The sequence below is a fragment of the Carassius auratus genome, unplaced genomic scaffold (assembly GCF_003368295.1).
Source record: "Carassius auratus strain Wakin unplaced genomic scaffold, ASM336829v1 scaf_tig00216553, whole genome shotgun sequence".
NCBI lineage: Eukaryota > Metazoa > Chordata > Actinopteri > Cypriniformes > Cyprinidae > Carassius > Carassius auratus.
In genome coordinates, this window is record NW_020528628.1 from 132,040 (window position 1) to 158,546 (window position 26,507).

Sequence of the window (26,507 nt, forward strand, 5' to 3'; positions counted from 1 at the left end):
TTATTTATTTATTTAAGATAATTTGCTTTGTTTTGTTTACTTCAAAAGTAAAACTATTTTAAATATCTTCAGGTTCAGGATAGGTGAAGTAAAAGGTTCAAATAAACCCTATTTCAGGCTGTTAAGTATAATAAAAACACTGTCAAAAATGAACTTTTTTTGCTCTTTTTGATCACAGATGGTCAAGATGTTATAAAACATGACAAATAACAATTTCTGGGGTCAGAATTGTATTGAAAAATGTGTCCATTTGTCTCTGTGAGTTGTTTACATCAAACGTTATGCCACTTTAAATCATATTTAGATTTTTCGGGTTTGGTGCAAATGGTTAAAAATCAAGCATTTTGGAGATTATTTCAGCTTGGTACCCAATTTAATCTTATAATAGACACGTGAATGATAAAGAAATAATATGTTGTGGGAAAAAAAAATCACCCTGTGCGCTTGAGAAAACAAAAAAATAGTTGATCCTCTACACATCTTTGGCCATTTTTTGCTATTTTTGTCCAGAAATAAGGTCAATATGTTGTCAAATGTCAAAAACCATTCCATTAAATTCCTGGGGTCAGAATTGTATGGGAAAATGTGTTCATTTGTCTCTGTATGTTGTTTACTTCTAATGTTATGCCACTTTAATCAGGGTATCTTCCGTCCATTCCAAATCCGTTTCAAATTAAAAAACAGAAAACGAAAAACTCAAGAGGATTCAAGTGAGAGAACATGAATTAAATAACCAGAAATGGAAAAATGGCTCGTTTATTCATTATTCCATCTAGGTTAACAAACGGAAAATGAGTTTTTGACTTGATTTCTCATTTTGTCGTTTTGGGTTTAAAAAACGGCTTATGGCTTCAATATTTAATTCGAACTTGTGGGCGGAGCTGAAACGCTCCTTTCATCTGATTGGTCGGATCGCTCCGCCTTCAACTCGATCTTACATTCTTTCAGAATAAGAGTCTTATAAGAGTAGTGTCTGAAACCACCGCTCACTGTTAATTAACATAATATTTGAGTCAGATGTTGCTGCGCACATAATTCGTGCTGCTGTGACTTGCAAGTCACGCCTTTAAATTATTTCTAGGTTATAGTATTGTATGAATATTGTCCCACTGTAAATACAGTGCAAATAGTTTTGTCTCCTTGGATAAAAGTGAAGAGGAAATAAAAATCAATAATAGACTGAACAGTTCCATGATAATATGTCTGTAACATTTACCACTCTCATCTTTTAAGTCAAAAGGCACTAGGTAGGTGTGTGTGACATTAATAATTAATTGGGAAAATTACTATAGTTAAATTTATGAAATAAATTAGTAATATTCGTTTTATTACATACTAAATTTAATGGTTTTTCTTTTAGTCTTCTTTGTTGGCCTTGAGAAAGCCAACATATATTTGAACATTATTATCATTTATTATGAGAGTAATTGACAACGACTAAAATTTTAATGTTTCACCAAATTTCCTTCTCAAAAAATCCTAGTGACTTTCATTATCTGAGCAATGAAGGTCTTACACTTAATGTCCACTAGAGGGGGAGACAGGATTCCTATTTACGTAAAATGGCAAATAAATACATTAATTTCATGTGTACTACAATGAATATGCCATATCTGTGTACACGAATAAACTTCACACTTCAAGCTGTACTTTAAAACTTCCCATTCTGGCTTTTTCAACCTACCTCCAAATGTATTTTAATATATTTTTTATTCACACTGGTTTATGCATTTAATGTTTGTCCATCTAGAACTTTTATTTTTCATGAGCTGTACATTTTAAGATGTACTCAGTAGAGTTGGGTCCGAGTCCACCTTTGTCGAGTACGAGTCAAGACCAAGTCCACAAACATCGAGTCCAAGTCCGAGTCCGAGTCCAAAAGGGGCCGAGTTGGACTCAAGTCCGAGTTCTTAAAGGCCGAGTCCGAGTCGAGTCCGCCCGAGTCCAGAAAGTAATTAAATTAAAAAAGATTATAAATTGGTATTGTACATTTTACATTCTATTAATATTTTAACCTTTCAACCCATTAAACCAATGGCAATATAAAAATGTAATAAAAAAAATACCACTGTTACATCTAGTCATTGCCATTGAACATTTTTATTTTATGTCAACAGAACTAGTTTCCTATCAAAAAAGTTTTCAAAGGTTTTATTGTATTACAAGTGCATGAAAATACAAATGAACCTATTTTATTATTGTATCACACTATATTGTCCTCCAGTTAAAGATGACATTTCAGTTATTTAATGCCTCTCCCCCACATTTGACAGAGGTAAAGTGCAGCCAATGAGGAGATCCTTAATGATGACATTATGAATTTCTTGTTGTCTTGGAGAACTTGCATCATAAAGTTGCATTGCTTGTTTGGTCAGTTCTGGTCTTGCAAACCCTGCAATGCTGAGCTGTGCAGCATCTGTTGGTTGCTGCTGCTGTCTCTGGTAGTCGGTTGCATTGGTTTTCGGATCACCAGTACACTGAACCGAAAACCGTTTCTTTCGGAGGCGTCCGATTTGAGAACAGATGAACTGATGATACTGCGCATGCGTGTAATTTTTCAAGTATTTTGTTAAACATCGGAAAGTGTGATAAAACTATAAAAAAATATGTATATATATATATATATATATATATATATATATATATATAGGGGTTTTTTTTTTTAAGATAGGGGCTACATGTTTCTAATCTGTATATTGTAGATTATGTATGGGCCAAAGGGGTTTTCAGAGAAGTTGGACAATAATTAAGACTCTAAAGACTGCATGTTTAATATGAATAAGGGATGATTTATGAAATATCTGTACTGTATTTATAGTTAATGATGACAGATTCACAAACTGAGTTTGTAGTAAACAGAACATGAACACGAGTAGAGCAGCTGATGATACTGAACTGCAGCATGTGCCGGTGTCCTGACATTTTATCCTACCCTGTCAGATTTTCCTACCCGGGTTTTGAGCGATTCTCGTTCTCGAGTCAAGAACCGGTTGTATCAGTTTTCAGATCATCAGTAAACTGAACCGAAAACCGTTTCTTTCGGACGCGTCCGATTCGAGAACCGAGGAGCTGATGATACTGCGCATTCGTGATTCAGCATTAAGCCGAATGACTCACAGCGCGTCTGAACCGAACTGATTCTTTTGGTGATTGATTCTGAACTGATTTTGTGCTAATGTAATGAGTGCGGGTAAACCGAGGGTTTGAATGAAGGGCAATCTGACGAAACGTAAATTCATTTAATAACAAATACATCTCAATGGATTATGTATCCGTTGAACTGTTTTTTTTTTTCAACCGGTTTATTGAATCAAACCGTCCGAAAGAACCGGTTCGCGGAAAAGAATCGAACTTCCCATCACTAATCCACATTGATATCCAGTGAGTGGTGCGTGTGTTTCGTCTGCAAGCATGAGACTTCTGCCTGCCGGTGTGGTGCAGTAAAATGACAGAAGGGGAGACATTCATTAATTTATCATTTCAATTTTATGCTGGTTTTATTGTTACACATGACGTGGACTCGACTGTACTCGGAATATTTTCCGAGTCCAAAATGTTCAAGTCCGTGTCAAGTCCGAGTACAAATTCACCCGAGTGCGTGACAAGTCCAAGTTCATTCAAAATTGGACTCGAGTCCAAGTTCGAGTACCCCAACTCTAGTACTCAGTGTTGATAAATCACATGCACTGAATGTAAATGCTAATGTCAGGACTCTCAGTCCTCCTCTTGGATGACCAGTGTCCTGCAAATTTAGCTACCCCAAATAAACACACCTAAGCTAAGCAAGGTCTTCAGGATCAGTAGCAATGTCCAAGCAAGTGTGTTGGAACTGAACTCTGCAGAACATGGTTCTCCCGGTTCAGGACTGGGTTTTAAATCTATAAATGAATTTGTACAGTTGGGTGTCTGCATGCAGAGGTGTACTTCAGTAAGTACAATGTAAACTGTAATCTATAAAGACAAATCTTCAGATAAGCATTAAGGCCACTGCCTTGAGGTCTCCATCCATTGGTCAAAACAGACCTCGCACCCCACCACACTCCTGCTAGCTGTCAACATTAATTGCGGCTGGTGCCAAATAAAAATTATTATGTATCCCTTGTGCATTGTTCAAATTCACTACCCTTTCGTTATGTTCGGGATGAAAACATTCACTCAATTAAACTGCTATAAGCATTAGATAAAAATTTTTTCCCCTAATTTATTGTTGGTGGATGTTTTTTTTTTCACTGACTTCCATTATAATTACATTTTTGATTGCAAAGCCATGAAACATAATCATGCATTCTTGATTGTTTGTGGTTTTCCCTGTTGGGAAGAGGTAAAATTTGTTATTTTTTTTACAGTTGATCACTAGGTGGGACCATCAACCCTTTAGATAAAAGCTTAGTTTCTGACTTGTATATAGAGTTATGTGGAGTATAACAGCAAATTATATTGTGTGTATGTGTGTAGGAGAGAGAGAGAGAGAGAGAGAGAGAGAGAGAGAGAGAGAGAGACTTTTGCGCACTTACCTTGATGTATTTGAGAAAATCTAAATGTACACCTCAGCTCTCAGAACTACATGGAGTAAACAAAAGTGTATTTATGCACCTGCTGCCTTTTAATGGTGGTGATAAGTATAGACTAAACAAAAACAGTACATGGATTTAAACACTTGCATGCCATCCTTCTGGTCATTTGATGGTGAGAAGAGCAGCAAGCAATACGAGAAAGGGCTTGACTTGAACCAGAGTTTTAGAAATGATTATGCAGCTTGACCCCTCCAGCGAGTTGCTGCTTATTTGAAGTTGGTATTGCATTTTGGTCCATAATCAATTATGTTCAAAGTAGTTTTTTTATAAGATTTAAAGGTTTTAAACTGGCTTCACCATAAAGAAAAGACAAGTATTTCACACATAGGCCCTCCGTTCTTTTCACCATCAAAAGTCAGCAGGTGCATAAACACACTTCTTTTTTTTTTATTGTTTAGTCCATGTAGTTCTGAGAGCATGAGGTGCATATTTGGATTTTTTCAGATACATCAAGGTAAGTAAACAAAGGTCTCTCCCACACTCTCTCTCTCACTCTCTCTCAAACACACACACACACACACACACACACTATAATTTGCTGTTAAACTCCATATAACTCTATATACAGGCCAGAAACTAAGCCTTTTTTTGTACAGGCCTAAAGGGTTAATGGTCCCACCTAGTGATCAACTGTAAAAATAACAAATGTTACCTCTTCCCAACAGGGAAAACCACCAACAATCAAGAGTGCATGATTATATGGTGTCATGGCTTTGCAATCAAAAAATGTCGTTATAATGGAAGTCAATGGGACAAAAACAACCACCAACAATAAATGAGGGAGAAAAAATTAAAATCTAATGCTGCACAAAACTAACAATACATCAAAGCTAATCTACAGTTATTAATCTTTGACATGCCCAAGACTGTCATAAAAGGTAAAAAAAAATATCCAGTCCAAAATTACTTTTTATATTGAAAATATGTCATTTTGTGTGTGTTTTTTCTTCCCAAATCAGTGACATAATTTATGAACTTGGTAATTAAAGAGTTAAAATCTTTGATTTTTTTTTAAACATTTGGTAGTTTGATCAGGACTGAGGGTGATTAATAGATTTATGCAAAAAAAAAAAAAAAAAAAAAAAAAAAAATCTTTATCTGAGACATTTTTACAGCATTTTAATTTAGTGGGTGTTTTCATCCCAAACATAACAAAAGGGTAGTGAATTTACCCACAGTATACTGTTGAGTTTTTGAAATATTTCAAGCATTTTCTCAAAATAAGTGTCAAAATAAGATTTGTCACCAATCATTCCATTAGCTGCAACATAGAGAAAGTTGTGGCCAAAATAAGACTCAACTTTACCCCCTAGTGGACGAAAACGTCCCCAACAACGCATATGGGGTATTATGTAACAGCCAGTCATTTGTGCAAGTACATTTGACTTGCAGTTTTTCCAAAACTTAATCATTTTTATTTGGTACCAGCTGCAGTAGTTAATGTTGTTTTATATTATACAGCTATCATTGAGCTAAGGTATACCCCCCTACCACCCCATCTATCATTGAAGAACCTGTGTTACACAGATATGGCATATTCATGGTAGTACACATGAAATTAATGTATTTATCTGTCATTTAAACTTACATAAACAGAAATCCTGTCTCCCCCTCTAGTGGACCTTAAGTGTAAGACCTTCATCGCTCAGATAATGAAAGTCACTAGGATTTTTTGAGAAGGAAAAAGTCTGACCAGTTACAGCAACGAGTCAAACGAGTCTGAAGATCTGAGCTGAATTTGGTGAAACAATAAAATTTTAGTCGTTGTCAAGGCCAACAAAGAAGACTAAAAGAGAAACATCATTCAATTTTGTCTGTAATAAAACTAATAATTCTAATTATTAGTAACTATTCTTTTTTAATAAATTTAACTATATTAATTTCCACAATTAATTATTAATGTCACACACACCTACCTAGTGCCATTAGACTTAAAAGATGAGAGTGGTAAATGTTACAGACATATTATCATGGAAATGTTCAGTCTATTATTGATTTTTATTTCCACTTATTTCCACTTCCACTTCACTTTTATCCCAGGAGACAGAACTATTTGCACTGTATTTACAGTGGGACAATATTCATACAATACTATAACCTAGAAATAATTTAAAGGGGAGACTTGCAAGTCGCAACAACGCGAATTATATGTCTACATCTGGTTTCAGATATTACTCTTGTAAGACTCTTATTCTGAAAGACTGAGGAGCCCGAGTTGAAGGCGGAGCGATCCGACCAATCAGATGAAAGAAGCGTTTCAGCTCCGCCCACAAGTGCGAATGAAATATTGAAGCCATAAACCGTTTTTTAAACCCAAAACGACAAAATGAGAAATCAAGTTAAAAACTCATTTTCCGTTTGTTAACCTAGATGGAATAACGGATAAACGAGCCATTTTTCCATTTCTCGTTATTTAATTCATGTTATCTCACTTGAATCCTCTTGAGTTTTTCGTTTTCTGTTTTTTAATTTGAAACGGATTTGGAATGGACGGAAAATCAGGGTATCTTCCGTCCATTCCAAATCCGTTTCAAATTAAAAAACAGAAAACGAAAAACTCAAGAGGATTCAAGTGAGAGAACATGAATTAAATAACGAGAAATGGAAAAATGGCTCGTTTATTCGTTATTCCATCTAGGTTAACAAACGGAAAATGAGTTTTTGACTTGATTTCTCATTTTGTCGTTTTGGGTTTAAAAAACGGCTTATGGCTTCAATATTTCATTCGCACTTGTGGGCGGAGCTGAAACGCTTCTTTCATCTGATTGGTCGGATCGCTCCGCCTTCAACTCGGGCTCCTTAGTCTTTCAGAATAAGAGTCTTAACAAGAGTAATATCTGAAACCAGATGTAGACATATAATTCGCGTTGTTGCGGCTTGCAAGTCACCCCTTTAAATTATTTCTAGGTTATAGTATTGTATGAATATTGTCCCACTGTAAATACAGTGCAAATAGTTCGGTCTCCTGGGATAAAAGTGAAGTGGAAATAAGTGGAAATAAAAATCAATAATAGACTGAACATTTCCATGATAATATGTCTGTAACATTTACCACTCTCATCTTTTAAGTCTAATGGCACTAGGTAGGTGTGTGTGACATTAATAATTAATTGTGGAAATTAATATAGTTAAATTTATTAAATAAGAATAGTTACTAATAATTAGAATTATTAGTTTTATTACAGACAAAATTGAATGATGTTTCTCTTTTAGTCTTCTTTGTTGGCCTTGACAACGACTAAAATTTTATTGTTTCACCAAATTCAGCTCAGATCTTCAGACTCGTTTGACTCGTTGCTGTAACTGGTCAGACTTTTTCCTTCTCAAAAAATCCTAGTGACTTTCATTATCTGAGCGATGAAGGTCTTACACTTAAGGTCCACTAGAGGGGGAGACAGGATTTCTGTTCATGTAAGTTTAAATGACAGATAAATACATTAATTTCATGTGTACTACCATGAATATGCCATATCTGTGTAACACAGGTTCTTCAATGATAGATGGGGTGGTAGGGGGTATACCTTAGCTCAATGATAGCTGTATAATATAAAACAACATTAACTACTGCAGCTGGTACCAAATAAAAATGATTAAGTTTCGGAAAAACTGCAAGTCGAATGTACTTGCACAAATGACTTGCTGTTACATAATACCCCATATGCGTTGTTGGGGACGTTTTCGTCCACTAGGGGGTAAAGTTTAGTCTTATTTTGGCCACAACTTTCTCTGTGTTGCAGCTAATGGAATGATTGGTGACAAATCTTATTTTGACACTTATTTTGAGAAAATTCTTGAAATATTTCAAAAACTCAACAGAATACTGTGGGTAAATTCACTACCCTTTTGTTATGTTTGGGATGAAAACACCCACTAAATTAAAATGCTGTAAAAATGTCTCAGATAAAGATTTTTTTTTTTTGCATAAATCTATTAATCACCCTCAGTCCTGATCAAACTACCAAATGTTTAAAAAAAAAAATCAAAGATTTTAACTCTTTAATTACCAAGTTCATAAATTATGTCACTGATTTGGGAAGAAAAAACACACACAAAATGACATATTTTCAATATAAAAAGTAATTTTGGACTGGATATTTTTTTTTACCTTTTATGACAGTCTTGGGCATGTCAAAGATTAATAACTGTAGATAATAGCTTTGATGTATTGTTAGTTTTGTGCAGCATTAGATTTTAATTTTTTCTCCCTCATTTATTGTTGGTGGCTGTTTTTGTCCCATTGACTTCCATTATAACGACATTTTTTGATTGCAAAGCCATGACACCATATAATCATGCACTCTTGATTGTTGGTGGTTTTCCCTGTTGGGAAGAGGTAACATTTGTTATTTTTACAGTTGATCACTAGGTGGGACCATTAACCCTTTAGGCCTGTACAAAAAAAGGCTTAGTTTCTGGCCTGTATATAGAGTTATATGGAGTTTAACAGCAAATTATAGTGTGTGTGTGTGTGTGTGTGTGTGTGTGTGTTTGAGAGAGAGAGAGAGTGGGAGAGACCTTTGTTTACTTACCTTGATGTATCTGAAAAAATCCAAATATGCACCTCATGCTCTCAGAACTACATGGACTAAACAATAATAAAAAAAAAGAAGTGTGTTTATGCACCTGCTGACTTTTGATGGTGAAAAGAACGGAGGGCCTATGTGTGAAATACTTGTCTTTTCTTGATGGTGAAGCCAGTTTAAAACCTTTAAATCTTATAAAAAAAACTACTTTGAACATAATTGATTATGGACCAAAATGCAATACCAACTTCAAATAAGCAGCAACTCGCTGGAGGGGTCAAGCTGCATAATCATTTCTAAAACTCTGGTTCAAGTCAAGCCCTTTCTCGTATTGCTTGCTGCTCTTCTCACCATCAAATGACCAGAAGGATGGCATGCAAGTGTTTAAATCCATGTACTGTTTTTGTTTAGTCTATACTTATCACCACCATTAAAAGGCAGCAGGTGCATAAATACACTTTTGTTTACTCCATGTAGTTCTGAGAGCTGAGGTGTACATTTAGATTTTCTCAAATACATCAAGGTAAGTGCGCAAAATTCTCTCTCTCTCTCTCTCTCTCTCTCTCCTACACACATACACACAATATAATTTGCTGTTATACTCCACATAACTCTATATACAAGTCAGAAACTAAGCTTTTTTTTTGCACAGGCCTATCTAAAGGCTTGATGGTCCCACCTAGTGATCAACTGTAAAAAAAATAACAAATTTTACCTCTTCCCAACAGGGAAAACCACAAACAATCAAGAATGCATGATTATGTTTCATGGCTTTGCAATCAAAAATGTAATTATAATGGAAGTCAGTGAAAAAAAAACATCCACCAACAATAAATTAGGGGAAAATTTTTTTATCTAATGCTTATAGCAGTTTAATTGAGTGAATGTTTTCATCCCGAACATAACGAAAGGGTAGTGAATTTGAACAATGCACAAGGGATACATAATAATTTTTATTTGGCACCAGCCGCAATTAATGTTGACAGCTAGCAGGAGTGTGGTGGGGTGCGAGGTCTGTTTTGACCAATGGATGGAGACCTCAAGGCAGTGGCCTTAATGCTTATCTGAAGATTTGTCTTTATAGATTACAGTTTACATTGTACTTGAAGTACACCTCTGCATGCAGACACCCAACTGTACAAATTCATTTATAGATTTAAAACCCAGTCCTGAACCGGGAGAACTATGTTCTGCAGAGTTCAGTTCCAACACACTTGCTTGGACATTGCTACTGATCCTGAAGACCTTGCTTAGCTTAGGTGTGTTTATTTGGGGTAGCTAAATTTGCAGTACACTGGACATCCAAGAGGAGGACTGAGAGTCCTGACATTAGCACTTTATATTCAGTGCATGTGATTTATCAACACCGAGTACATCTTAAAATGTACAGCTCATGAAAAATAAAAGTTCCAGATGGACAAACATTAAATGCATAAACCAGTGTGAATAAAAAATATATTAAAATACATTTGGAGGTAGGTTGAAAAAGCCAGAATGGGAAGTTTTAAAGTACAGCTTGAAGTGTGAAGTTTATTCGTGTACACAGATATGGCATATTCATGGTAGTACACATGAAATTAATGTATTTATTTGCCATTTTACGTAAATAGGAATCATGTCTCCCCCTCTAGTGGACATTAAGTGTAAGACCTTCATTGCTCAGATAATGAAAGTCACTAGGATTTTTTGAGAAGGAAATTTGGTGAAACATTAAAATGTTAGTCGTTGTCAATTACTCTCATAATAAATGATAATAATGTTCAAATATATGTTGGCTTTCTCAAGGCCAACAAAGAAGACTAAAAGAAAAACCATTCAATTTAGTATGTAATAAAACGAATATTACTAATTTATTTCATAAATTTAACTATAGTAATTTTCCCAATTAATTATTAATGTCACACACACCTACCTAGTGCCTTTTGACTTAAAAGATGAGAGTGGTAAATGTTACAGACATATTATCATGGAACTGTTCAGTCTATTATTGATTTTTATTTCCTCTTCACTTTTATCCAAGGAGACAAAACTATTTGTACTGTATTTACAGTGGGACAATATTCATACAATACTATAACCTAGAAATAATTTAAAGGCGTGACTTGCAAGTCACAGTAGCACGAATTATGTGCGCAGCAACATCTGACTCAAATATTATGTTAATTAACAGTGAGCGGTGGTTTCAGACACTACTCTTAAAAGACTCTTATTCTGAAAGAATGTAAGATCGAGTTGAAGGCGGAGCGATCCGACCAATCAGATGAAAGGAGCGTTTGAGCTCCGCCCACAAGTTCGAATGAAATATTGAAGCCATAAGCCGTTTTTTAAACCCAAAACGACAAAATGAGAAATCAAGTCAAAAACTCATTTTCCGTTTGTTAACCTAGATGGAATAACGAATAAACGAGCCATTTTTCCATTTCTGGTTATTTAATTCATGTTCTCTCACTTGAATCCTCTTGAGTTTTTCGTTTTCTGTTTTTTAATTTGAAACGGATTTGGAATGGACGGAAGATACCCTGATTACGGAAGATACCCTGATTCACTTTCTATATCACTTTTAGATTTTACGGGTTGCTGTTGGGTGCAGGGTCCGTGTATCATCCGATCATTCAATTATTCCATTAAATCTGGCAAACCAAAAACGAAATAACAAATCAATATTTTGTTTTTCTGTTTTTCTGTATGAACCAAATATGAAAAACTGACGTTTGTTTCATAGCTTTCAGCTCGAAACGGGAAATATAATAAACAAGGAAACCAAAACGAAATAATGGATCAAATTTACATTGTCTCAATTTTTCTTTATTTGTGTAGTAGGTCTAACTATTTCCCACGGTGACGTCCTGCTTGCTTTGCGCATGCGCAGTGGATAGTTTCAAAGGAGTAGGTCGCTGAGCGCCCAACACACGATGGGTAACTCGCGAAATACAAAGTTCCTCCATGTTTTCTCAGCATTATATCTTAGAAAATACGAGGTTTGAGAAGTAAAAAGCGGGGCAACATTTAAAATATTTCAAAGTTAAATTTCATGCAAACAGATTTTAAAAGACCAGTTTCAGTCAAATATTGTATGCCTATAACAAAACCCAGTGTTAAAACAGAGCGCAAACAATTATATCTGGAACATTATATACTGTAGACTAACAAATATGCGCTCACTTCCGCGTATTCATCGCGGGGATAAAGAACACGTTTTTCGATCACAGGCATAGTTACAGTATGTCCAATAACAATACAACACGCTATAATAAAAATCAGATTGTTTAAATGTCCTTTGAAATCACGCTAATTGTTTTGGTATGTGGGGCATTTTAAGTGATCATTAAATAAAACATTTATATTAGCAGATTATTTTATTACTAATGAGATCAATAAAAGCAACCAAAACGATATATATATATTTATATATTTCGTTTTGGTTTTAGGACAGCTTTGATTAAAGGATTTGATCCACTTCAAATGTTGACTACTTTATACAAACACACACACACACACACACAGAGAGAGAGAGAGAGAGAGAGAGAGAGAGAGAGAGAGAGAGAGAGAGAGAGAGAGAAAACAAGTAGTTAGAATATAAATATTTAGAATATATAAAGAAGGTGTTTTTTTTTAATCTTACGTAGCCTAGATAGAAAACGAACAGAGAGTAAGTATAGAGGGTCAAGTGTTTTCTTTATTTAAATGCAAACATGTAAACAAATATGTACAGAATTATGTGAAGTTACATATTTACATTATTTTTATAGTTACATTGTGTGACATATAAGTAGTAGCCTAGTTTTCAGATGTGAATGGGTGGGGGGTATTTTCTTGACGTCATCAAACCAAAGTCACAGTAATCCTATAGTGATGTATCATTCCTGAATCCTGATATGAATCAGTCTTTGAAAGACCTATTATTATAAACAGTTCAGTGACAAATTATTAAACACAGACACTTGAATTTATTCCTGAAAGAATCTGAATCTTGGATGAATAGATTGAATAAAAGGCTTCTTTATTAACACAGTGACTTACCGACACCTAGTGACGATATTACTTTCAGAAGTATCATAAAGTAGGCCTATCATTTCATTTTGTCATTACATATTTCTGTGTTAAAAATGTTGTATAAACATTAATCTCATTTCATTATACAGTTGTAATTGCTATGTAAAGGCATGTCTGATCAGCATTAAACTGTAAACAGGCCTAATACATCTAAAATTAACTTCAGACGCAGCTATCTCTGAAGGCTTAATTAATACTGATTTAATTATTACATGTATTCAAATTTAACATTATCATTTAAGAATTTAACATTAAGGATGACATAAACACAAACCCGATTCTCAAAAAGTTGCGACGCTGTACAAATTGTAAGTAAAAAGGGAATAGAATAATTTACAAATCTGATAAACTTATATTTTATTCACAGTAGAATATAGATAATATATGTTGAAAGTGAGACATTTTGAAATGTCATGCCCAATATTGGCTCATTTTGGTTTCATGAGAGCTATACATTCCAAAAAGGTTGGGACAGGTAGCAATAAGAGGACGGAAAAGTTAAATGGACCAATTAGCAACTTATTAGGTCAATTGGGAACATGATTGGGTTTAAAAAGATCCTCTCAGAGTGGCAGTGTCTCTCAGAAGTCAAGATGGGCAGAGGATCACCATTTCCCCCAATCCTGCAGTGAAAAATAGTGGAGCAATATCAGAAAGGAGTTTCCAAGAGAAAAATTGCAAAGAGTTTGAAGTTATCATCATCTACAGTGCATAATATCATCCAAAGTTTCAGAGAATCTGGAATCATTTCTGTGTATAAAGGTCAAGGCCAGAAAACCACACTGGATGCCGTGATCTTCGGGCCCTTAGACGGCACTGCATCACATACAGGAATGATACTGTAATGGAAATCACAACATGGGCTCGGGAATACTTCCAGAAGACATTGTCGGTGAACACAATATACCGTGCCATTTACTGCTGCTGGCTAAAGGTCTATTGGTCAAAAAAGAAGCCATATCTAAACATGATCCAGAAGCGCAGACGTTTTCTCTGGGCCAAGGCTCATTTAAAATGGATTGTGGCAAAGTGGAAAACTGTTCTGTGGTCAGACGAATCAAAATTTGAAGTTCTTTTTGTAAAACTGGGATGCCATGTCATCCGGACTAAAGAGGACAAGGACAACCCAAGTTGTTATCAGCGCTCAGTTCAGAAGCCTGTATCTCTGATGGTTTGGGGTTACATGAGTGTGTGTGGCATGGGCAGCTTACACATCTGGAAAGGCACCATCAATGCAGAAAAGTATATCCAAGTTCTAGAACAACATATGCTCTCATCCAGACGTCGTCTCTTTCAGGGAAGACCTTGCCTTTTCCAACATGACAATGCCAGACCACATGCTTCATCAATTACAACATCATGGCTGCATAGAAGAAGGATCCGGGTACTGAGCCTGCAGTCCAGATCTTTTTTGTCGCATCATAAAGAGGAAGACCTAATTGAGCAACTAAAAGCCTGTATTAGACAAGAATGGGACAACATTCCTATTCCTAAACTTGACCAACTTGTCTTCAGTCCCCAGACGTTTGCAGACTGTTATAAAAAGAAGAGGGGATGCAAACAGTGGTAAACATGGCCTTGTCCCAACTTGAGATGTGTTGATGCCATGAAATTTAAAATCAACTTATTTTTCCCTTAAATTGATACCTTTTCTCAGTTTAAACATTTGATATGTCATCTATGTTGTATTCTGTTTTTATTCACAATGTCACAACTTTTTGGAATCGGGTTTTATATTTAGGCCTGATACGACATTCTGTTTAAATGGTTAATAAAAATGATTTGTGATAGAAAATAACACTGATAGAATAATTTCTGGTGAGTGCAGGTTTGAAGTACTCATTTAGGCTCAGAATGTTTCTATTTTTTTTTTGTATTGTATTGTATGTGTGTATGTAGATAGATAGATAGATAGATAGATAGATAGATAGATAAATAGATAGATAGTATTTAATAATTAATGATCTACTTAAAATGCCCCACATACCAAAACAAGTGGTTAGCGTGATTTCAAAGGACATTTAAACCATCTCTGATTTTTATTAGAGCGTGTTGTATTGTTATTGGACATACTGTAACTATGCCTGTGATCGTTAAAAAAAAAAACGTGTTCTTTATCCACGCGAGGAATACGCGGAAGTAAGCGCAATTCCTTTGAAACTATCCACTGCGCATGCGCAAAGCACCGTGGGAAATAGTTAGACCGACTACAACAAATAAAGAACAACTGAGAAAACGTAAATTTGATCCATTATTTCGTTTTGGTTTCCTTGTTTATTATATTTCCCGTTTCGAGCTGAAAGCAATGAAACAAACGTCAGTTTTTCATATTTGGTTCATACAGAAAAACAGAAAAACAAAATATTGATTCGTTATTTCGTTTTTGGTTTGCCAGATTAAATGGAATAATTGAATGATCGGATGATACACGGGTCCGTGTACGTTTTGATAGTTTGTTTTTTCGATTGAAACACAAAACAAAATAAGGAGAAACCACCTGTTTTTCGTTTGTCGTTTCAAACCAAAATCAAAGAAACAGTAAAAAAAGAGCCGTTCTCTCGTTTTTGGTTCTAAATCCAAAAACGAAAAATGACAAAACCAAAATCAAATAACGGTCCGATTTTGGTTTTTTGAAATTCCTTTTTCCATTTTTTCGTTTGAAGATCTACATTGAAATACAGACAGGTTGGCCACGTGACCCGGAAGGAATAGTAAATATGGCCTATCAAAATAAAAGCCAAGCTTTTAGAACGGTCATAATATGCAGCGCTAACTTTATACGAGAGTAACCTTAGAAGAAGAAAAATCTATTAATAAATAGCCTTATATAAACCTGGACCGGAATAAATATGTTAGCAACAGTAGTTTATTACAGCTATTTAATATCGTGCCTATCCAGACATCACCAGTCACGTTTAATGAGCGCATTGTTTGGCTCAATACAGTTGGTAATATAGGTTAACCTAAGAACTTATTGTGTGTGCAGAGTTGTTACTGTTAGCGCTATATTATATAATAAAATGTATATTTAATGTGGTTTCCACCGTAATGGATAACTGTTCCCCCTTTCTACCAGCAGGTGGCAGTATTTAAATGACTGACTGTATGGTGTCTTTGGTAACTGTTTTAAATCAAGATTACTGATACAGATGTATTTATTGTTGTTCATTTTATTTTGTTTTTATTTGCCTAGTTATCATCATCATCATCATCATTCACCCAGCCCAGAGTTAAACCTGCTTCTGTTTTAACCTGATTATAACACTGCACTGCTATCAGCTTCTTATAGCAGCTCAGACAACAAACTCACATCAGACATGTCCTAATCCTAATGTAGGCCATCTAGCCAAAATAATGATTTACCAGTGTGCTATATACTGTGTGAATCTTTCTTCTCTATACACATTCCAGTTTGTATAACATACAAAACTCTGATTGTGTCATGCCAGTGAAGAGAATCCGTACAAGTCTTGAAACTTTATATAGCACATACATGCTTTCAAGGGCAATGCATGTACAATCAATGGCTGCAGAACATTTGTTAATCCCTAAGGTAAGAACATTTTACAAGGTCCTCAAAAGAAAACCCCAAAACATAATTACATTACTAAAAACAGGCTGTCAACGCTGATTACATCAGGAATAACTGCAACAAAACGTTTCCAGTAACTTTTGATATGTCCTGCTTATTGACTTGGACGAATCTTTGCCCGTTCCTCTGTACAGAACAGCTTCAACTCTTGGATGTTGGTGGATTTCCTCACATGAGCTGCTTGCTTCCTCATCCTTCCACAACATTTCAATCATTTTAAGGTCATAACTTTTGACTCTGCCTTTCCAAAACATTCACTTTATTCTTCTTTAAGGTAGGTGGATATATTTTGTCACAATATAATATATATAATAGTATAAAGTATAAATTGAGTTTGTAACTCCCTTCTGGTACATAGCAAAAATTATCAGGCTAATATAGAAGCAATTATAAAAATGGTAAACATAAATAAACTATGATCTGCTGCTGAGGATGAACTATAGTTTAAGAGTCTGATAGCTTGGGGGGAAAAGTTGCTCTGCAGTTGGTGCGGCAGTAGAAACTTCTATATCTCTTCCCAGAAGGCAGCAGGATGAACAGGCTGTGGCTGGGTGGGTACTGTCCTGTTGCAATGGCATATTGGATTTTAATATTTGTATCAATATAAGTGTGATGTAGCTTCAGTGAAGATGTAACCAGCAAAAAAAAAATAAAAAATAAATATGGATGTTACTGTCATACAATATAGAAAAAGAGGCTTAGGACTACAGAGATATATAGGGGATACATGGGAATGTTTAGAAATATCATTACTATGACTACAATTTTTATTAAAATGTAATTATTGTAGTCAATGGAAATATATAACTATTAACACACTGTAACACTAACAAGTGAAATGAGACTGGAAAATTGCTTGAGACAACTGTTGAAATATTTGTTGAAAAATATTCTGAATCTTGCAGATGTGATGGAAAACCCAGTTGTGGCACCGTGCTGCCGCAGCCTCGTTGGATGCCGGGTCTGCGTTGAGCAGTGGGCAACTACCTCGCCGCACTGCCCAAAATGCAGGGACGAGATGTTCCAAGAAAAAAAAAAAAATTAATTACAGGGATGGGGGAGATTGTGAATGTTTTGAAAGACACTATTAGTTAGGAGATTGTTTTAGTTAAGTTTTTATTTTAGGTTTAGGTTTAGGTTTTTAAGTTAAGTTAAATAGTTAAGTTTGGTTATGTTCATCTGTTATGTTATTTTATGCAATTAATAAATTGTTCAATTTTATTTTCTATTACTGTCACTTGCAGAACTCCTTTTGTTGTATTCATTTTATGTTATTTTATGCAAATAATAAATTAATATAAATATTTTAATAAAATAAATTATGTTCACTTTCATGACATACTGCTTGTTGTCTATTATAACACACTAGAACCACACACCCCACTGGACTGAAGGCCTATATGTGAGACATGTTTTTAAATTTGTGAGTGTTACAGTCAACTAAAACTTCACGCAGTATAATAGCACATGTAAATAAGACAATCAAACATGAGGAGAAAGAGCTCATTTTATTGAGTAGGCAAATGCCTTAAGCAGCTGTGCTAGGAAACTTGATTTGTGAAAGCACAGTTGTAATGAAAATAATGGAAAGTGTTTTGATTACAGAACATAAAGCAATATCTCCATGACAGTAGCTCGCACAAAGCAGACACAGTGCGACACCTACTGGTGTCTGTAATCGTTTTGAACTGCCCTTGATTTTAAACTTCGTTGGATTATTAACGTTACATGGAGGACTGAGAACCTTCACATATGTCGTTTTTGATTGTATTATAAACAAACTACTATCACTATTAGTTAACTAGCCAGTTCAATACATTCATATTAACACTGTATAACGTGAGCGACGTAACAGCGTGTCCTTGGGATTTTTGAAAATAGATATGATGCGTTAGGATAAAATTATATTTGAGGACCAACACAACAAGTTTTACGAGGGTGTCAATCGAATGGCAAAGACGAGATAGGGACTGATATTTTGATGGCGGAATCCCAATCTCCCTCATTATTAGTAACGTTATTAGGCCTACGCATGACGTCACGTGGGAATTCACGTTGAATCGCTGTCCATTACGGTGGAAACCACATTAAATATAAATTTAATTATATAATATAGTGCTAACAGTAACAACTCTGCACAAACAATAAGTTATTAGGTTAACCTATATTACCAACTTATAAAACGTTTGTAAAAAGCTTGGCTTTTATTTTGATAGGCCATAGTTACTATTACTTCCGGGTCACGTGGCCAACCTGTCTGTATTTCAATGTAGAAAAAATGGAAAAAGGAATTTCAAAAAAAACAAAATAGTACCTTTATTTGATTTTGGTTTTGTCATTTTTCGTTTTTGGATTCAGAATCAAAAACGGGAGAACGGCTCTTTTTTTACCGTTTTTTTGTTTTTGGTTTGAAACGAAAAACGAAAAACAGGTGGTTTCTCGTTATTTTGTTTTGTTTTTTTCAAACGAAAAAATAAACTATCAAAACGTACACGGACCTACACGGGTCCGTGTACGTTTTGATAGTTTGTTTTCCAATTTGAAATGAAATAAGCAGAAACGAGAAAACGGTCCCTTTATTCGTTTTTCGTTTTTCTGAAAAAAACGAAATACGAGATTTCGGCTTGATTTTTCGTTTTTTAGTTCAGAGGCATAAAACGAATAAATGACTTCAAAATGCGTTTTCCACACGTGGGCGGTCCTAAGACGCCCCCTTCCGCCGATTGGTCAAGCAAATCTGAGCATGTGACGTCATCAGTTGTCGCTCGGGTCTGTTCAACAAAATAATAGTCCTCTAACGTTACTATGGCTACCGATTCTTAAACTGCGCAGGGCAGGTCCTGTTGGGCTTTCTTCTTTGCAACTTTACGCGTTTCACAGAAATCTTTAAATCAGAAATATTAAATATTAGTCTGCCACCAGCCCGTTTTAATTAGCGGTGCGGAGTTAAATCTGTGTGGTGAAGCTGCGCTAGACAGCGCCAAGCGGGAGAGGATCAATGACCAGTGTTCGGTCAGCAGTCAGAACTTGGGCACCGATGATGGTGAAATACATTTTTACTGAAAATGACCCGCGAGTATGATTGACAGGACGATAGCGGAGACAATTAAAAGCGCAATATAACGTCTGTTAACAAAAAAAAAAAAAAAAAAAGAAAAATTATATATATATATATATATATATATATATATATATATATATATATATATATATATATATATATATATATATATATTAATATAAGTGACTTTGTCTTTGTTTTTAATAAAATAATTGTGAACCACAAACCGAGCCTTCGTTTTGAAGGGCGATTTCCAAATATATTTTATTTATTTGTTATAATATGGGTATTTTATGTCACCCGTGTTATTAGTTTGATTATAGTAGGCTATACGCGATTGTTTTTATTTTTTATTATTGTACTATTTTACTGCTGTTTTTTAATTAACAATATATCATAACAACTTAAAAAGATCAAAATCTACAGAAGAGATTAACAAATAACATTGGTGTTGTCATAAGTTAACTAATCAATGGGAAAATTTCCTCACTGGCACAACCCTATTCTTAATGTTGGCTACATGTTACAGATTTAATGTTGAGCACATAATGTTAAAGGCTTCTTAAATACCATCACATTCAGTTGGAGAGTCAAGAAAGATGTGTTAATTTATTCAATCTTTCATTAGTTGGTGACCCGGTGTGATTATAATAGCATAAATAAAAAAACACGTAATAGGCTATGTATGCCAATAGACAAAACACATCTGCTTTTCCTCTAGATCACTTTACAGTGTGATGGAAATAAACTTTTCTTAAAGCGTGTTGTATATCACCACAGCTTTATTGGCACCCTTCTATATGTGTTGTATACTGTAATAGACAATTGTCCTGCAAAATGATGAGGTTTGGTAAAAAAAAAAAAATCATTGCGAGCAAATGTCGAATTGTGTTTTTAAATTTAAATCAACAACGTAAGAGGCTTCAGGCTGTCTGATGAACTCTGTATGAACAAACACCCAGCTTTGCAGTATAGGTGGCACAGAAACAGCATCTGACCTGGCTTTAGATGTACTTTACACACTGTCTATTGCAGCTCAAAGGAGGCACTGTGAATTTACATTGCAATTTCATTCTAAGAGGCTATTAAATGTGAAGTGACAACATGAAACACTACTTTTAATATATATAAAAAAAACACCAGCAGTTGGTGGCAAGTCACCCTGATAATGTTTAAATACCAATTTACTCATTTAGGCTCACAATAAGCAGATTACATAATTATACCATGAAAAATATTTATATGTGTGTGTGTGTGTGTAAAAGCAGGAAGTCCAGTCCTGGCTGTATAATCAAACAATATAACGAGAAACAATGAATGCCATCAAGAACATTTTTTATTCCACAGGAACTTGATCCAGTTCACTTGTTAAAGGATACTCCACTTTAAAATAAATTCTGTCATGATATACTCGCTCTCATGTTTTTTCAATCCTTTATGAATTTCTTTCTACTCTCAGTCCAGCCTCTCTCATTGTTAAACCATGGTTTATCACATGAATGACTACTGTAGCCCTAATCTCATTCGAGACCACTCTTCTTGTTCCTTGTCCTCCATTTCTGACTCGTCCTCTTCCTCCCCTTGCTCCCCTTCCAACTCCTATTAGTCGAACTCGTCCTCTGGCTCTCTCTCCAACTCCTCTTACTCTGTCTGCAGTGTTTGCATCCATTTTCCAAAACCTATTACTTGACCTTTGGCCTATTTATGGCCACTACTAAAGTTATGATTGGTTGTTGTTAAGTAAAGGAACAAGTGTTTGCACATGTGAGGAGTTAGTGTGAGGCACTGATGAATTAGTGTGGCATTTTGATTGGTTGTGTTTATAAAAGGAAATCAAGAAACTTCCTGTCAGATTTTTGTGTGTTGCATAGAAAATTGTGTGTTGTGTTTTGCAAAAAGTGTTTAACGAAATTGAAAACTGAGTAAAAGGCCAAACATTAGTGTATGGTTTTGCAGATTTAGTGTGTGGTTCTGGTGTCTGAGTGTCTTTAGAAATTGGTTTTAGAAATTGTGTGACACGTAATAATTTTGTGTGTAAGCAGTTAAAAAAAAAAACTGTAAGCATTTTAGAATATTCCCTTGCTTTGATAATAAATTCTTTGCTGAAATGCATTAGCTTGTGGCTGATCTGATTGATCATAAATGGGCAAGCAACCACCATTTTATCTTTTTTACAAAGTGTTGTTTTCATTTAATGTTTGCATTAGGGTTATTTAAATTAGTATTTAGCTTATTTAGGTTAATTTTGTTTCTTAAATCTGAAACTTATACTTTTTTTGCCATATTGCACGATATTTTAATATACATCACAAAAATTGAAACTTGTCATTAACAAAGACAATTTTTTTAAAACCTGTTCTTTATTGCAATACTATTAAAAAACTTGAACCTTAAGTAATTACTGTGATGTGAAATGTTGATACTTGCACATGCCTATTACATAATTCACACTTAAACTTTGTTTTACCTGGAATCCGGTGACCAGGACTGCACCACACGGTCAAGACCAACCGTAGTAACCTGACAAGATAACGCAATAACGTGTCAGCTCATCTTCAATGTCCAGTTCCTCCTGGTTCACTAATTGCATCAGTGCCCCTTTCACTGGATAATTCACTCTGTTATTTACTTCAGGTCATATTCTTTCAATTGTGTGATTCTGTTTATTTAAAAGGAAAAAAAGGAAAACCAATTAGACTAGCACAACAGCTACATACAGTTAAGGAAGTTAGTTTATTACATACAATCTTGGACCTCTAGAGCAGTGGATCTTAAATCTGGTTGCTTTAAGAAGGTATTTCTACCTGATTCTACATAGAAATTCTAATGTCGTTGTGGTGACCTACTTCAATCAGTTCATTGAAACATAAAACAGGGGAAAGCCGTTATAACCTAATTGAGTTACATTGACTTAACATACAATTTCCATTAATATTTGCTCAGGATGGACACATTCGACACATGTGCACCTGCTCATGAGTTCAATCAAAGTGACAATCGCAATTGACAGCAATACTCTTCAGCACAATGGTAACCACAAAATTTTATGACAGAAAAAATTGACAGAGTTGACACCCAATTAGATGTATCTGGAGTTTACCCTTTTCATTAACCATTTATGACAGTTAATGTGTCTGTCTCCCTTTTGCCATTTTTAGTTCAAGAACATTTCCTCTAAAAATTGTAATGTTGAAAATCTTTGGATGTAAATTATTCTACAGCGCATTCAGGAAAATCTAACACTTTTGGCAAATATTATTTCATGATAGGCCCTGTTAATTATTGCAGTAAATCTTACAGAGTACAGGCATATGTAATTGAATCAATCGACTGCCAATGTAAATGCCACAGGCCATGACTGTGTCAGAGTCAAGAATGCCTCAGATTTTGTAAATTACCTTCTATCATCTGTTAAAAGTCCCTTTCCTTATCAAATTACTGAAATTATGTTGATAAGATACATATTCTTTTGTCTAATTATTATTATTATTATTATTATTAGAAAGGGGGGTTCCTAATGTTTTGGCTCATGGAGGATGCCAAAAAAAAGTGTCTGTGGATCTTTTGCCAAATGCAGTGGAGGATGCAGGCTGGTATGACCGTGAAGCAAGATCTTCATTGACACCAGTTGCAACTTTTGGGCAGAATCCATTTCAGGCAACAGAGGACCAGGTTGCTGTGGAGAGGCAGTTCTCTATGCAGTGTCCTGACATTGCGTCTCTTTTTGAACGATGGGGGGGGGGGGGGGGGGAGGGGGGGTGTTGGCGCAGTAGATAAGACACATGCCTTTGGTGTGAGAGACCCTGGTTTGAATCCACTGTGAGACACCAATGTGTCCCTGAGCAAGACACTTAACCCCTAGTTGCTCCAGAGGCGTGCGACCTCTGACATATATAGCAATTGTAAGTCGCTTTGGATAAAAGCGTCAGCTAAATGAATAAATGTAAATGTAAATGAACGTGTTGTCAATTTCCAACAAGAAGTGTTCCAAAATGCTTTGAAAATACTAATTGATCTTGTTCGAATTCATGCTTAAGAAAGAAATTCATAAAGGATTGAAAAAAACATGAGAGTGAGTATATGATGATAGAATTTATTTTAAAGTGGAGTATCCTTTAACAAGTGAACTGGATCAAGTTCCTGTGGAATAAAGAATGTTCTTGATGGCATTCATTGTTTCTCGTTTTATTGTTTGATTATACAGCCAGGACTGGACTTCCTGCTTTTACACACACACACACACACACACACACACACACACACACACACACACACACACACACTTAAAAGTAGTGTTTCATGTTGTCAATTCACATTTAATAGCCTCTTAGAATGAAATTGCAATGTAAATTCACAGTGCCTCCTTTGAGCTGCAATAGACAGTGTGTAAAGTACATCTAAAGCCAGGTCAGATGCTGTTTCTGTGCCACCTATACTGCAAAGCTGGGTGTTTGTTCATACAGAGTTCATCAGACAGCCTGAAGCCTCTTACGTTGTTGATTTAAATTTAAAAACACAATTCGACATTTGCTCGCAATGATTTTTTTTTTTTTTACCAAACCTCATCATTTTGCAGGACAATTGTCTATTACAGTATACAACACATATAGAAGGGTGCCAATAAAGCTGTGGTGATATACAACACGCTTTAAGAAAAGTTTATTTCCATCACACTGTAAAGTGATCTAGAGGAAAAGCAGATGTGTTTTGTCTATTGGCATACATAGCCTATTACGTGTTTTTTTATTTATGCTATTATAATCACACCGGGTCACCAACTAATGAAAGATTGAATAAATTAACACATCTTTCTTGACTCTCCAACTGAATGTGATGGTATTTAAGAAGCCTTTAACATTATGTGCTCAACATTAAATCTGTAACATGTAGCCAACATTAAGAATAGGGTTGTGCCAGTGAGGAAATTTTCCCATTGATTAGTTAACTTATGACAACACCAATGTTATTTGTTAATCTCTTCTGTAGATTTTGATCTTTTTAAGTTGTTATGATATATTGTTAATTAAAAAACAACAGTAAAATAGTACAATAATAAAATAAAAAAAATCGCGTATAGCCTACTATAATCAAACTATTACCACGGGTGACATAAAATACCCATATTATAACAAATAAATAAAATATATTTGGAAATCGCCCTTCAAAACGAAGGCTCGGTTTGTGGTTCACAATTATTTTATTAAAAACAAAGACAAAGTCACTTATATTAATATATATATATATATATATATATATATATATATATATATATATATATATATATATATATATATATATATATAATTTTTTTTTTTTTTTTTTTTTTTTTTTGTTAACAGACGTTATATTGCGCTTTTAATTGTCTCCGCTATCGTCCTGTCAATCATACTCGCGGGTCATTTTCAGTAAAAATGTATTTCATCATCATCGGTACCCAAGTTCTGACTGCTGACCGAACACTGGTCATTGATCCTCTCCCGCTTGGCGCTGTCTAGCGCAGCTTCACCACACAGATTTAACTCCGCACCGCTAATTAAAACGGGCTGGTGGCAGACTAATATTTAATATTTCTGATTTAAAGATTTCTGTGAAACGCGTAAAGTTGCAAAGAAGAAAGCCCAACAGGACCTGCCCTGCGCAGTTTAAGAATCGGTAGCCATAGTAACGTTAGAGGACTATTATTTTGTTGAACAGACCTGAGCGACAACTGATGACGTCACATGCTCAGATTTGCTTGACCAATCGGCGGAAGGGGGCGTCTTAGGACCGCCCACGTGTGGAAAACGCATTTTGAAGTCATTTATTCGTTTTATGCCTCTGAACTAAAAAACGAAAAATCAAGCCGAAATCTCGTTTTTCGTTTTTTTCAGAAAAACGAAAAACGAATAAAGGGACCGTTTTCTCGTTTCTGCTTATTTCATTTCAAATTGGAAAACAAACTATCAAAACGTACACGGACCTACACGGACCGTGCAGCAAAGGGTTAAAAAAGAACCCTTTGGGACATTATTTCAGCTTGGCACCTGGCAGATTATGAAAATAGACACTTTAAGGATTTAAAAAAATCAGGTGGCATAAAAAAAGCCGGGGGGTGCGCGTGAATCAGGGGTCCGTGTACGTTTTGATAGTTTGTTTTTTCGATTGAAACACAAAACAAAATAACGAGAAACCACCTGTTTTTCGTTTGTCGTTTCAAACCAAAATCAAAGAAATGGTAAAAAAAGAGCCGTTCTCCCGTTTTTGGTTCTGAATCTAAAAACGAAAAATGACAAAACCAAAATCAAATAACGGTCCGATTTTGGTTTTTTGAAATTCCTTTTTCCATTTTTTCGTTTGAAGATCTACATTGAAATACAGACAGGTTGGCCACGTGACCCGGAAGTAATAGTAAATATTGCCTATCAAAATAAAAGCCAAGCTTTTAGAACGGTCATATTATGCAGCGCTAACGTTATACCAGAGTAACGTTAGAAGAAAAATCTATTAATAAATAGCCTTATATAAACCTGGACCGGAATAAATATGTTAGCAACAGTAGTTTATTACAGCTATTTAATATCGTGCCTATCCAGACATCACCAGTCACGTTTAATGAGCGCATTGTTTGGCTCAATACAGTTGGTAATATAGGTTAACCTAAGAACTTATTGTGTGTGCAGAGTTGTTACTGTTAGCGCTATATTATATAATTAAATTTATATTTA